Raw genomic sequence first — 6,362 nt, forward strand, 5'->3', positions numbered from 1 at the left:
TTGCCTCAGCCTCCCAAGTAGCTGAGTGCACACCACCATGCCTGGCTAATATTTTAATTTTTTGTAGAGACTGGGTCTCACTAAGTTGCCCAGGCTGGTGTCCAACTCCTGGCCTCAAGTGATCCTCCTGCTTCAGCCTACCAAAGTGCTGGGATTACAGGCATGAGCAACTGCACCTGGACTAGTCTAGTTTTTTTTAACCCTATGTATTATTACAGATGGAAATAATTATAGCATCTGTGAGTTATAATCTTAATTAGAAGTAAATGTCATCCCTTTTATATATGATGAAATTGTGCCTAATAACTTGTCTAAGGCAGATCTCCAAAGTGATTCAGATTTAACTCTAATGCTAGGCACAGTCGTCCTCAACTTTTTCCATATTATTGCAAACACACTTTGTCCCTGTACATGATGTTAATTTGATTTTTTGAATCTATCATTTTTCTTCTTTAAGCAAATTTTTGTTTTAAAAATTAAAATCATAAACATGTTAAAGATAAGACATTTTCTTTCATAGAAACAATCAGCATTCTTTAAAAAGATGAACTAATAAAGGTGTGTATAGTAGCAGTGTTTCCTAGCTGGCAATTTATGCTTTAAATTAAGAAATTAGGTGATTTTTCTCAACCAGGGTCAGATATTTACTTGTAATTTCTTTCCTACAATTTGTATTAAACTGCTTGTCACTGTCATTTGATTGTAAACTCCTTGAGAGTTGGCACCATTTTAAAATTCATCTTTGTATTCCCTTCATATTTAGCACAGGATTGTATATATGGGTAGGTACTTAATAAAGGTTTGAATGAGTGAGTAGATGAATATGGTTTTTAATTATACTTAAAATTACTTCAAAATGAGTGCACATGGGATTAGAAACATTTCCCTTCCAATTTACTGAGAACCTGTGAAACACAATCCACAAACTGTAATAGTATTTGCCCCGAAGGATTCACTCCACATTCTGTCCGTTCTCAATTCATGGGGAAAGTGTGGGTTTTGGTCATGAAAGACTTGGCTTCAGGACCAATCTTCAGTATTCTTATCTTTAAAAAATGGGCATAGTACCTATCTTGGGTGACTGTAGGAAAGATTGGATGAAATCATGTGTGGAAAAACTCTTCACAAACTAGGATATTCAAATGATTGTGTCAGAGGACAGAATATTCCTAAGGGAACTTTAATATACTTTAAATGAGATACAAAGTGATTTAAATATTATTTTGTTAGAAATAATTTTTGAACCACTTTTTTAAAGACAGAGTGATCTGGTAAAAACAGAGCCAAACTTAAGAAGAAGAAAAAAAAAAAAGACACTGGCAGTTTCAGATCATTCTATGCAATATTACTATTTTTATTTTTAAAGAAAGCTATCAAATTGACAGCTGAAAGATTATTTTAGCAGGTGGCCTTATAGTGATGGCCGAAAGTCAATTAGAAGATTAAATCAAATATGCTTTTCAGGTGGTAGGCAACTGAAAATTTTGTACATTTTTATCATCTGAATTTGCTCCACAATTCTTTTTACTTATGGGATTTCCATTATATGTGATTGACCTAACATCAAGAAAAAGGTTATGCTCTTTTTTCCTTACGTAACATTACTGGTTCCCTAGTGACTTCATAATTACCTATTTCTGTACAAGAAATGGTGTGGGTATTTATTGGAGGATTAAGTTATTTTATGCACACACCCATATGTATCTACATATTAATATAATAGAAAATTTTAGAAATTACTCTTTTCCTCCATTTAGTCTACACAATAAAATTAACATGCCTTTAAAGATATCAGACATTTTTCTCTTGGACAATATTTCTCAAGTTAATTTTAATAATTTGAGAGTAGCAAAGATTTGGACCAAGGCAATAAAAATCATTAACTTCATAAAAATGGCCTTACTGCTTCAAAAAAGTTTATGCCCTCTCAACCATCATATGCTACGTCTATATGTGTGTTTAGTAGTTGTTTTAGAGGGAAACAAATTCTTGTGAAATGAAGTTTTTGTCAAATTATTTGACAGGAATTAGACTATAGTACTGTCTAAAACTTATTACTTTGTTCTAAATGCTCTATGCTTTCTCATTTCTTGTCACTTATATGTTGTCCCGATACGGCCTGTGATTAGCTAACTTATCTGTATTGTTCTTTAGAAAAGACCAGCCTGGGCAATAGTGAGACCCTGTCTCTACAAAAAATAAAAAAATTAGCCAGCCATGGTGGCTCATGCCTATAATCCTAGCACTCTGGGAGGCCGAGGCAGGAGGATTGTGTGAGCTCAGGAGTTCTGGACCCGTGTGAGCAAGAGTGACACCCGTCTCTACTTCAAACAGAAAAATTAGCCAGACATCGCGGCACGCGCCTGTAGTCCGAGCTACTCTGGAGGCCGAAGCAGGAGGATCACTCAAACCCAGGAGTCTGAGGTTGCAGTGAGCTATGACGATGCCTGCACTGCACTCTAGCCTGGGCAACAGAGCACAATTCTGTCTCAAAAGAAAAAAGGAAAAGAAAAGAAAATGTATAGGAATAACTTTTACAGGAATTTTTTGGTTTGTTTTTACAGAGGAAAAAATAATGAGGGTCACAGTATATAGATGGTTTTTAAAATTCTACTTTAAAAAAATCCCAATATTAGGAATCCATTGAACAATTAAGATTGAATACATGAAAAACAAAACCATGGTTTGTAAGATTTCCTAGTTATGAAAGCAGATATATTTAGAATATCTACTGTAGTTATTTTTTCCTTTTTGTAAGAACTAATACTTTGTGGTTTTTGGCAAGTTCTAAATCTGAATAGGAGAAGGAGATAAAAAATTGAGATGGAAAAAATTTGGTATATAACTGTCAAAAGTCAAGGAATGTCTAACTCTGAAAAGATAAACAAAAAAATGCTAAGAGAATTTGCGTCTGGGAAAAGAGCCTGGGAGCCTGGGAGTAGGCGGTGGAAAAGAGATTTAGTTTTTTATTTTATTTTTTTCATTTTTCAACACATATATGTTAAAGAAAAATATAAAGGAAGCTTTGGCCTTGTAGGAAGCTATTTCCCAGTCATCTCTTCTAACCGTACCCATCATGCAATGTCAACAATTATCGACTGACAGTTGAGCTCATTTCCTCTGTATTCCCACCCGCTACCCCGTTTTGAAGCAAATCAGATATATTTCATGGATATTTTGGTATACATCTTTAAATGACAAAAACTTCTTCTTTTTTTTTTTTTTTTTTTTTGAGACAGAGTCTCACTCTGGTGCCCGGGCTAGAGTGAGTGCCATGGCATCAGCCTTGCTCACAGCAACCTCAAACTCCTGGGCTCAAGCGATCCTCCTGCCTCAGCCTCCCGAGTAGCTGGGACTACAGGCATGTACCACCATGCCCGGCTCATTTTTTCTATATATATTTTTAGTTGGCCAGATAATTTCTTTCTATTTTTAGTAGAGACAGAGTCTCGCTCTTGCTCAGGCTGGTCTTGAACTCCTGACCTCAAACGATCCACCCGCCTCAGCCTCCCAGAGTGCTAGGATTACAGGCGTGAGCCACCGCGCCCAGCCCCAAAAACTTCCTCTTGTTACCCAACTCCATCACCATCATCACACCCATAAAAAAGAAGAATTCCTTAATACCAGTTATCTAGCAGTGTTGACATTTATACTATTATCCGACACATTTTTATACAGTTTGTTTGAATCAGAATCCAAACATTACAGATGGTTAATACATCTTTTAAGTCTCTTTTGCATGTATCTCCTTTCTTGCAATTTTGTTGTTGAAGAAACCAGGTCCTTTGACCCGTAGACTATCACCATCTGATTTTGTCCTTTAATGTGTTCCTCTGTCCTTTGCATTTCACCTAAATTAGTGTTTAGAGCTAGGCTTGATTAGATTTATATCTGATGTTTTTGGCAAGAATCCTTTGCAGTTGATGATGTGTATTTCCATGGGAAAGGACCTGACATCTCATGACCTTGCCTTTTGTGATGCTATCCACCATTGATGAGCACTGCTGTAGCTTCCTATGCCCATGTGTCCACCCTTTGGGTTGTCTGAAGCTCTCCTCTAGTAGATTCCTTAGGAAGAGCTCATGGAAAGATTATTATTAATGTATTAATGAAAAGCACATATATTACTATATCATCATTTCTAAAAATATGAATTTTGGTAACCATATTTTAATGTAATTGGTTTCCTTTGAAATCCTACATATTTTATTTTAGGCATCAGTTTCACAGACTGCCACAGGGGCCCTTGGCACAAAAAAACATTAACAACCTGTTTATATATGTTAAATCTTTGTCAAATCTTCTTTGCCTACCTTCTATAGATTTCATTTCTTCTTGACTTCTTTTATAATTTTTTTTTCCAATTCTTTTTTTTGCTTCCCCCCCTGGAGACAGCATCTCACCCTGTTGCCTGGACTAGAGTGCAGTGGTGTCATCATGGCGCACAGCAACCTCAAACTCTAGACTCAAGTGACCTTCCTGCCTCAGTCTCCCATAGCTGGGACTACAGGCTCATGCCACCACGCCCAGCTAGTTTTTCTACTAATAATTTTTTTGTTATTTTTTTCTGTGGCAGTGATTGGCTCCCTCAACAGCTTTAAACTCTTTCATTGTTTCTATAATGTGATACAAAATACATACATGGGCTTGAACTTTCTGAGCTTTTCTACTCTGCTCACCCAAGCCTTTTATCTGGATCTTTTATTTTCTTTGTCTCCTTTGTTCCTCCTCATAGAATTTTCTCCTCCATGTTGAACTGTTCCTTGGAGGGTGTTTTGTTTGTTTGGGGCCCTCAGACCACTCGAGCATTATGACACTCCCCTGTGGTCTCTTCCTACTCACTGCATATTGGAGCCTGCAGAGTCTGTCCTGATTTCTGCTACTGTTCTCAGAATAGCCTGCTAAATTGTCAGGTGACAACTTGATGGCAATTATAGGGTTCTCAGAAGGTCTTCAAAAGTGCCTTTGACTTCTTCACTGCCTTCCACATTCTTTGTGACGCTACAAGCGTTTTGTTTTTCCCTTTTGGAATCTGGGGCTCTATATCTCATCACCTAATTTTTTTCTTTTCTTTTTTTTTTTTTTTATTTTTATTTTCTGAGACAGGTCTTGCTCTGTTGCCCAGGCTGGAGTGCAGTAGTGTCAGTATAACTCACTACAACCTTCAACTATGGGGCTCAAGTGATCCTCCTGCCTCAGCCTCCCAAGTAGCTGGGACTACAGGCTTGTGCCACCATGCAGCTAATTTTTCTATTAATATTTTTTTGGTAGAGATGGGGTCTTGCTCTTGCTCAGGTTTCATCACTTAAGTTTATTGAAGATGTTGGTAAAAGGTTTTTGGTTTTGTTATTCTTTTTTTATTTTGTTTTGTTATTATTATTATTATTATTTTGAAGACAGGGCCTTGCTTTGTTTGCCCAGATATGAGGGCAGTGGCATGATCATAGCTCACTGCAACCTCAAACTCCTGGGCTGTAGTGATCCTCCTGCCTCAGCCTCCTGAGTAGCTGGGACTACAGGTGTGTGCCACACCACACCCAGCTAATTTTTCTATTTTTTTGTAGAGACAGTGTCCTGCTATGTTGCTCAGGCTGGTCCTGACCTCAAGCAATCCTCCCGCCTCTGCCTCCCAAAGTGCTAGGATTACAGGCATGAGCCACCACGCCCAGCCATTCTTGGCTTTTTATCTGGAAGAATTCAGGAAGATTCAAATACTAGACTGCTATCACTACCATCTTCCCAGCATATTCTCAAGACTTAGTTTTCCTGTGTACTTTTTGGACTGTTTGAATATTGTTTTTACTATATTACTTAGAAAAACTCATTAAAAGAAGATATTGGACTGGGAGTAAAAGTTTTCGTCCCAGTCTACCACTTAAATGAAATGAAATGAAAGTAAAAGATGATGATAAATGCAAGTGCTATAGAAAAAAATTAAGCAAAGAAGGGAGATTAAAGGGGAGCTCATGTTGAAGTTTAAATGAAGTTGTTAGAGAGGGTGACTTGGAACAAAGACCTGAAGGGATGAGGAGCGGGCCCCATGGATATCAAAGGGGAAAGCGTTGCAAGCAGAAATCCAGCGCAGGGCTGGCAATGTTTGAGGAGCAGCGAGGAGGCCGGTGTGGCTGGAGCAGAGAGAAGAAGAGGCAGAGACAGCAGATGTGTCAGGAAGACACAACAGTCGGGGGGCGGGGGACGGGGCGGGGGTGGAGCAGGAGGGGATCTTGGGAGCCACTGTGAGGAGTTCGGTTTCATCTTGGAGTAGGATGGGAGCCACTGCGGGTTTTTGAGTAGGGTGACATGATCTGATAACATTTAGGGTCTTTCTGGTGCTGGGTGAGAATGATCGGTAAGTGGCAAGG

The sequence above is a fragment of the Eulemur rufifrons genome, chromosome 19 (genome assembly GCF_041146395.1).
Source record: "Eulemur rufifrons isolate Redbay chromosome 19, OSU_ERuf_1, whole genome shotgun sequence".
NCBI lineage: Eukaryota > Metazoa > Chordata > Mammalia > Primates > Lemuridae > Eulemur > Eulemur rufifrons.